We start from the raw sequence: 9,647 nt of genomic DNA, 5'->3' as shown, positions 1-9,647 counted from the left end.
GACCCTAATGACAATAATATGATTTTATAGCATCCCTATAAGCTCAGGATGTTGCATGTGTGAAAGTGTACAAACAATTTTTACTACAGAGCACTTCTAACTGAAGTAAGCTATCACTACAGAATCTGACTGCATCAAATTCAGGCATGTTCCTAAATACTTTTAGATAAGTAGTTGAAAAATATAGAAACCATTCACAGAATTCAGATTTGTAAACATGAGTTGTGAAAATTTCATTGACAATTGGGACCACCTCTCATTTTAACTGAGATTTAAGCTGGTTTGTACTGCTTGATTTTCCTCTGGTTTTATATTTATAAAAATATTTCATAGCACATCTACACCACTTCATGGTACATTCTCAAACAGCATATTCACTCATTCTTTACTAACGGACACTCTAAGGTTGACAGAGATCTGAACTACACACACATCCATAATAAAAGAAAGCACTAAACCAATGTATTTCTTGAGATAACAAGGCAGGAAAAACAAACAAAAAATACCCCAGTGCTGCAGCTGATTTTACTTTTAAAACAGTTCATTGTATGTCTTTTGACAAATTACTTACATACTTATTTATGCCAATGGACAGCTCAGGGAATTGTTTCTGTGTCTTTATTTCACTTCTTTTATTGCCATTGGTTGCATGAGGCATCTGGGAACAAGTTAAAGAAAACCCAACAACAAAAGAAGCTTTTTGATACTGAGGTCAGAGAATAAAAAGCTGCACTGAGAGATCAAACCTATCACAATGAAGAAGGTGTATCTGGCAAGGAAAGGAGGACCCTGTCTTTTTTCCCAAGGCAATACTATTTTTCTATGTGAGTATATACACAGAGCTTGAATTATTCATGCAAACATTTCCATTAGGGTCAACAGGAGTCCAGTGAGCAGGATATGTAATAATATTTGCTTGAAATCAGTAGGGACCAGGAACTCTGTTGTGCTAGATATAGTTCATACACGCTGAAAGGTCTTTTGGGCTTTTACTGTCTAAACTACAAAAAACTAAGAGGAAGAGAAAAACAGAGGCACAATGCAATTAACACCTTGATGTACCTTCAAGAATATATATACTAGTGTTGCATTGCATAAATGTTTAACTATTTTGCTGGACAAGGGACAAACTGAGCTGACAAAGGTGACATATATTATTTCTGTGAAAGAGTTAAGCACTGAATTCCATTATTCTAAAGTCCAATGTAAGTCAGTATTCACCCCAAAATAAATCCTGTTATGCCAAATCCAGGCAATAACATGATCTGAACATTTACTTCTGCAACAACAGTTTTACTGTATCTTTGTAAAGTGATAAAAAAAGTTCTAACAATACATGAAAAGATGTTTCTTAACTTCAGTGATGTAAAAAATTTAGAGAGAATAAAAGCAATCAGGTAAGATTCCTCAACAGCAGCTGCTATATATTATTTATGAATCTAGAGCATCTAAAATGTGTAAAACCATTCATTTAAAAAGAAATATTGTAAAACTACCTCATTTACTATCATTTTTAATGTACTTGCCTGTAAGGAATATGGTAATATTCTCTGTGACAGAGCTATATATATATATATTTTTTTGCTTAATCAAGCCAAATATCTGCCAGGACAAGTTAAAATCAAATTTTCTTCTTAAGCAGTATTTTCAGTACATAGTCTTTCCAAAACAGGCAACTGCATGTTGCATTTTTGAGGTCTCTGAAGTCATGGTTGGACAACAGGACAGGATATAACATCAACTGTTTGACTGAAGCAATTACAATGCAAAAGGAAATAACAGCTGGTAACATCAAACAGGAGGCATCTGATGGAAACCTCCTGTGACAAATCAGAGCCTCTGAAAAGGGGATAGCAAAGCAATGCCCTAAATAAGATTCACTGTTCATCAGTCCTTATATTTCCAGTGTTTTTCAGGCATTTATTTTTGTTGCTTCTTCATTCCTTCTCTAATCATGTATTTAGCAGGAGCTGCCAGTCTTTAAGGAATGTGGTATTTGATACAGTAACTGATGCTAGATTTATTATGTTCTGTTTATAAAAAAATGGATCACTTCAAAAGCAAAATCCACTACAAATGTGATGTCTTTTGTTTTGTTTAACATTTAGAGCCCTTGTAAAACTAAGAGCTGACAGAAATTTATAGCACTCAACATCTCACAGAGCTGAGCTTTTCAAACAGGCGAGTCATCTACGCATACATTTATGGAATTACATTCTAATTACAAAGACCCTTGACAGTTCTTAATTAGAGAAAAGCAGCCATGTCCACTGGACACCACCTACATGACCAACTTCCAGACATATCTATATGTATTTGCCTCAGGAAATGCACTATTAACAACCTGACAATCACTTCTGGGTTCTCAATATTTTCCTATAAAGTACTGAGAAATTTCTATCAATTGCACAACTGCAGCTAATATGCGAATTACTTCAACCCCAGTTTCCCAGTGTAAGTTCTGCTTCCCTAAAAGAGCTGCCTTAGCTTTACTTCATATAGCAGTGCTTTTTCATATAACTAAGTTCCTAAAAATCAGTAATTGAACTCTAGTGGATATGTTAAATTGTTCTGTGTAGATTGCTGCCATGTACTGCCACAATGGTGGTTCACTGCATACTGACAACTGGTTCCACACGCCCTAGTCTTCACTCACTAATAGCTTAATTTTTTGTCTTTTCAGTATACATACTGACAGGTCACGTGTATGAGAACATAAAGAGTTGTCATGGCAGATCATACTACTGGTCCATCAAACCTGGTAGTCTGTCTTTACTGTATCTCAGAGGAAGGTGCAAATCCTCAAAATGCTATAAGCAATTATGCAATAGTAACCATAAAGGCAACATTTCTTTTCCACTTTGACAACCAGAAGCAAAAAAGGCTATTATCCTTTAAATAGTTTCCTATGCTGTGCATGACAGACTCCTTTCTCTTATGATTGATATTGAACAGGATGCTGTTGCACCTAGTAGACTCAAAATCTAAATTGGCCAAAGAAGAAGACTAAAAAGCAAGGTTAGCAGTAAAACTATTTTCAAAGTGAAGACCGAAACATAGAGAAAAAGCTAGATTCTGTGGCATTAACTTTTTTGTTTTATGTGCAAGCTGTCCAATGACTTCAGATACACACATGACTAATGAAGAAGACAAAACAGATTTTAAGATCATATGTTATGAGCTATTTTGAACAGTCATGGAGTCCACGAGCGGGACTTATCAACTGTCTTACGGGAAATTCTAGGAATAGTAGCCTTTAATGGCAACAATTGCTCATATAAAGGTACCGTTTTTATTTGTATTTCCTGGTAGTATTTTGCATGTGGAATCTCCTCAAAAGGACTGTCCAAAAGAGCAATGTTGTTTCACTGAAATTAATCAAAGTTTAAATCCCATTATCCTGTGATTCTAGCATTCCTGGATCTACTGCTCAACAATCTGCTGAGCTTGAAATAACTCAGTTGACGTGATTTCCAGTCTATTTAGTAATTATTTTCCATAATTTATAGCAGACTATGCAGGATGTCCCACAAAGATCAGCAAACCATCTGACTCTCTCTAGTCATGTAATGCCATGGAACTGTCAGATGAATGAATTCAGATTTAATTTTTATTTATGGGTAGTCATATTTCCATTCTCTGAACCCTTACTTTTATCCAAAATCTGTCATCTTTTCCCTTGAAGGGAGTCAACTATTACTCCCTGCTGGCATTTGGAACTTTATAGGGGGAAGAAAGAGCAGCAGAAGTAGAAAAATGGAATATCCAGACAACAGTTAGGAACAAGTAATTTGCACAGAAATTTGTAATAGCAAGAAGAAACAAGTATGTTTTCAGGGACAAATTAGTAACCTATTGAAGGCTACTAGCTATGTATTTTATACTAAAACATGTTATTTCCCAAAACATTTGAAAGATCAAAAAATAGAGGAGAGGAATTTTTCTGAGTTCTCTAAATGGAAACAACAGCAAGTAGTTACCTTGAACTGAAAATGAAGTAATTGAGAGATATGAGAGATCAGCAAAGAGTGAGCTGTTAGTTTACAGTATATCATTTAAACATGGTATGTCAAGCTAAATAAAGTGTAAGAATTTGGAAAATTCTTAAAAACAGATAAAACAAGGCATTAGCAACTACACTGTTCGAGAGAAGGGGATTCTACATCTGTAGCAGGATAGACATGCCTTGACTGGTCTTTCCTATTTATAACAGTTGTAAATCTGTACAGCAGTAGCTGGAAAATGGAAAAGGTCTTGCACTTTTATAAATAAGTTCACATAAATGAATAAATTTATGATTGATTTCCATGAAAGCAAATGTAAAATAAACATTTTAAATATAGTGTACATTGGGTTCTGTTCAATAGATACATATTTCTAATCCAAATATGCTGTCTAAAAGGCAAATGCCCACCGCCTTCTAAGTCTACAGGAGCCAGTTTTCTTTGTTCAGATTGCTGTTTGATTAGTCTCAATTTTAGCAGCTACTTTTATACAGGACATTGTCACCAGAAAGGGTTGTGGGTGGAGGGTTTCAGTGATGAACTTCTAGGAATGTTGATATAAAATAGACAACTAAATTTGCATGGATGTTTTCAGAAGGGACCTTTCTGGTTTTAAACACCTTTACAGTAAATGATCAATCTAGAACTCTCCAGAAAATTGTTGAAGATCTGCTGATGCATCACAGCACATCTAAGCCTATGGGCTAGACCTGCAGTCACTTAACAAGTTCTTTCTGAAGGAAGAACAGCTTGAACCTCGCTTTATTTCTGCTGTAGTCATCTGCCATTACACCCATCTGAGATGAATAGCTGGGTCTGGTAACCACTACACTATTGGTACTATCCTTATTTTTTAACCCCAGTTTCAGCAGACAAAGGCAAGATTAGATTTACTAAAGTAAATATTCCATGTACCTGATCTGACAGACTGATGTTAACTCGACCTGCCGTATTTTTAGGCAATGACTAAGAGTAAATTAGCCAGCACATGAAAAACACCGTCTTTCCTACTAGCACCCTATATCTCATTGATCTACCTCCCTGCAGTACATATAAAAAGATGACAGATTTTTTTTAAATATTGGCTCTCGTGATTGAACATTTGCCTTTGTCACTTGCCAATAACCCTAGCCATTAATGACTTTTTAAAAAAGAAAGTCTTAAAACTACTAACTTGTATACTATTTAGCCAGATTTACTTAAACTGCAGCTACATTCAAAATCACCTGCTACTCTCCTAAACTACAGAGATAACCTAAAAATGTTAACATATGATTACACACAGTAAATTGATGGTAATCCATTGCCATCCCTATATAGACACATTTCCCAGCTTGCTAAGATCTAAATGATTCCCGCTAGGGTCTCTATCACGTGAAATGTGAGGTTGCTAAGGGTCAATGGGTCATAATTTGAAACTCTCAGTCATACCTCTAATGCTGATGGAATCCATATTAAAAGCTTTTCTCCAATAATCCTTCTCTTGCAATGAATAACAAAAATTATTTAGAAGTTTGATGCTGAAATAATATCTTAGCTATAAATCCAGTCATTTAATCCCACACATTTGAATGAAGCCACCCAATCTTTCCTTGTATCTCATGCTTGTTAGGCATATATATGTCTAAGAATATACAGTTGTCTATGAGAAATATATTCCAGAACATCTAAGGGAACAAGGGAGAAAAGTAACTGGAAGCCAAGGACCTAATTAGGAATACATTAAAATTCCAGGCTCTCAGTTGTATTAGAAAACTCAAAAGTTTGACTGCATCTGCTTAACAATGGGATGTATCTCCAGGGATAACCAAGTATGCCTAAATAATTTCTATCCACAGGGACTGGAGTGACATGAGAACTGGATTCAGAGACTGTCCTCTTGAATATTGCTTCAGATCATTCTTTTTTGTTTGTTTGTTTGCTTGTGTTTTGTTTTTCTGTTTTGTTTTGGTTTTTGTAACAATGGCAAAAAAAAAGGTGCACCCTTATTTCAGTGTTTGGACAATCCACAGAACACCTGAATTCTAGAAGAAAAAGTACCTGGCCATTTTCTAGTAGAACTAACATTGATTAACTGTACAAGCTGCTGTAAGTTCATTGCATCATGTTCCACATTTGGTCTCAACTCCTTTCTGGCTGCAGTTCAAGTTGGGTTTTGTCACATTTGCAAAGCCTGGGATCTCAGTGATTTCCTTAAGCTTCACTGTAGAATCTTCCATTGATGACTAGTTTTATTTGCCACCTATAATACAGAATTATTCCAAAGGAAGCAGGTCCTAGTAACAGCTGAAGAGATGTCAGAAGACAGAAAGAAACTTAGATTTTGAAATTACTTAATAAAGGCAAAGAAAAAAACACTTTTAGAAAAAATAATGGGTTTTTTTCCACATTAAGTCTAGTTCTTGGATGAAGAAGTCAGTATTCATTACTTAAATCAAGACTTCCATGAATTCATATGTGTTGATTGCTACTCCCCAGAGACATTTTCTATTATACTTATTTGATAAAAGAGATATGTAACTCACAGTCTTTAGTGCTGAAGAATTTGAATTTTACAGTTGCAGAAAGCAAATATAACTGAGCCAGCTTTGACTTTTCACCTGTATCTCACAATGTCTATACATTGCCAGAGAGAAGACTTGGGTGAAGATGTATTCAACACACACAAATACATAGCAAAAATTTACACTAAAGTAAAAAATATACAATAAAGATGTATTGTTATTTTTCACATTTGCAGGTTTAGGTTGGGGTTTTTGATTTATAAAAGGACTACATTTCTGAATAAGGAAAGCTTGTCGATGTTCCAGTTAGCCTACTTTCCATTTAAATGGGTTGTCTGGCAAAGGAAATTATTTTTCCCTCAGGAAATCTACACTTTCTGACTTTCCAGATCAAGACTTCTCTCATAGCACATGTAAATGCCTCTACTATGTCTTTTGCTCCAGTATTGTAGGCTGGCATACACATAAGGTCAAATGACTCAGCACATATCCAGTGGCTGCATCTACCATTATGTAGCTTATTATGTTAAAAGTTTTGCACAGAATTCTTCCTTTCTTGTAAGAATTGATTTTCAAATATTTTTTGTCATGCATAACATGTTCCTGTTCAAGAAAAGCATCTTGGAGAAAGCAGACTGTCTGGTGAGTATAAGATACTTTACAGTCAGTGTAGTTCATTTCCATAAAGCCGATTGTATTACATATCCACGAAACAAAAAAAAAAAGGAAAAAAAAAAAGAAAAAGCAGCAGTCCTTTGTTAAAAGATCTTCAGCCCCATGGAGTAAAAATACATTAAAATAACAACAGATTTGGAGGGGAAGGCAAAAGATGGAAGGTAATGGTAGGACAGAGAAGATGTGATAATTTTTCTAGTAGGTAATTAAGACCCTTAATAAATTCAAGACTCAATTTAGGAATTCAAAGTTTTTTGTTAATTCTAAATAAGTGAATATTGACTTTGGGCTATATTTTGCAAGGTCAAGCACCAAACTCAAAAAAAAACCACCCAAAAAATGAAAACAACCCTCCCAAAAAAACCTCCATAAAAGTAAATGTACTTTTCCTCCTTTTGCAATAGCAATCCTATTCACAAATACTCTGTTTCCAGAAGTGCCCAGTAACACAATGACAAAACTTAAGAGGTCACTGAAATTCCAGATGGATGAGCATTCCTCCGAGACTTCTGCAGTGCTTGAAAGACTGCACATACAGTCTTTGTTGTATAAATGTGGTAGGCATACAGATTACAAAATGTCAGCACTTCTAGACAACTGCAAGCACCTAAAAGATTATCACCAAAGTCAGACTAAAATTTTCCAGGTGACACTTTAAATCACTCTAAAGGAGACATCATTTAAGGTAATCTACAAAATTCAGTTATTATTTAGCAACTAAAATTCCACTAAAACTTTCATTTACCACCAAACAATGCAAACATACGTTCAGTATCGTTCACACCTTAGACAATCCTTTTTTTTTACTTATTAATGAATAGAAGAGCGTGCAGCAAGCTCACTGCCCTGGACCTTAACAGAGCAGACTCTGGCCTCTTCAGGAACCTGCTTAGCAAGGTTCCATGGGATTTAGCCCTAGAGGGCAGGGGGGCCCAAGACTCTTGGTTAATATTCAAAGATCACCTGCTACAAGCTCAGGAGTGTTGCATCCCAATTAGAAGGAAGTGCAGCAGGAGGGCCGGGAGACCTCCTTGGATGGATAAGGAGCTGCTGAGAAAAACTCACAGCAAAAAAGAGGCTTATAAAAGGTGGAAACAAGGACAGGTGGACTGGGATGAATACAGGGATGTTGTCTGGGAAGCTAGGGACCGGGTTAGGAAAGCTAAGGCCCAGTTAAAATTAAACTTGGCTAGGGATGTTAAAGATAACAGGAAGGGATTTTATAGATATGTAGCAGCTAAAAAACAGGCTAGGGACAATGTAGTCTCCCTCCAGAAGCTATTGGGAGAACTGGCTACACAGGATTTGGAGAAGGCTGAGGTTCTTTGCTTCATTGAGGTTCAATGACTTCTTTGCTTCAGCGTTCACTAGCAAAGGCTCTGACCGCATGTCGTGGTTTAAAACCATTCGTTCACTCACTCCCCCCCTTGCTCCCCCAACTACCGAAGAGTTAGGAAGGAGAATCCAAAGAACGTGGCCCCCACAGATTGAGATAAGAACGGTTTAATAGCTAAGGTATAACACAAATCACTACTGCTACTACTACTACAAATAATAATGATAAAGCAAACAATAAGCGAAGAGAATACAATATCTCACCAGCCACCGACCAATAACTCACCCCATCCTGCCCGGCCGAGCACCAAGTGATACCTCCTCCATTCCCCCCCCCCCAGAGCTCCAGCCCTTCCGGCTCTCTCCCAGTTACATCCTGGGCATCACGTGCTATGGTATGGAATATCTCATTGGCTAGCCTGGGTCAGGTGTCCTGTTTCTCCTTCCTCCCGGCCTCCCCTCCTCCCTGGCAGAGCATCAGCTCAGAAAAGGCCTTGAACAAAAAACACCCAAGCAGTAACTCAAAACATGCTTGCTATCAAGCAACTGTTCCCAGCCCAGAAGTCAAAACACAGCACTGCACCAGCTACAAGAAGGAGAAAAAATGACTGCTACGGCTCAAACCAGGACACCGCACCACCCAAGTCTTGGAAGGCAGACGCAGGGTCTGTGAGAATGAAGACCTTGGGCCACACTGTATGAGAGGATCTGGTTCAAGACCATCTTAAGAACTTGAAAGTACACAAGTCCATGGGACGTGGTGAAATCCATCCGTGGGTCCTGAAGGAGCTGGCAAATGAAATTGCTAAGCCACTGGCCATCATATTGGAAAAATCATGGCAGTCAGGTGAAGTTCCTGATAACTGCAAAAAGGGAAATATAACCCCCATTTTCAAGAAGGGGAAAATTGATGACCCAGGGATCTACAGACCAGTCAGTCTCACCTCTGTGCCTGGCAAAATCTTGGAGCAGATTCTCCTGGAAGGCATGCTAAGACACAGGAAAAACAACAAGGTGCTTGGTGACAGCCAGCATGGCTTCACTAAGGGGAAATCCTACCTGACCAATTTGGTGGCCTTCTATGACGGGGCTACGGAAATGATGGACAGGGGTGGAGCAGTTAATGTCA

Source organism: Melopsittacus undulatus, chromosome 4 (assembly GCF_012275295.1).
Source record: "Melopsittacus undulatus isolate bMelUnd1 chromosome 4, bMelUnd1.mat.Z, whole genome shotgun sequence".
Taxonomy (NCBI): domain Eukaryota; kingdom Metazoa; phylum Chordata; class Aves; order Psittaciformes; family Psittaculidae; genus Melopsittacus; species Melopsittacus undulatus.
Note: the sequence above shows the minus strand (reverse complement) of the source record.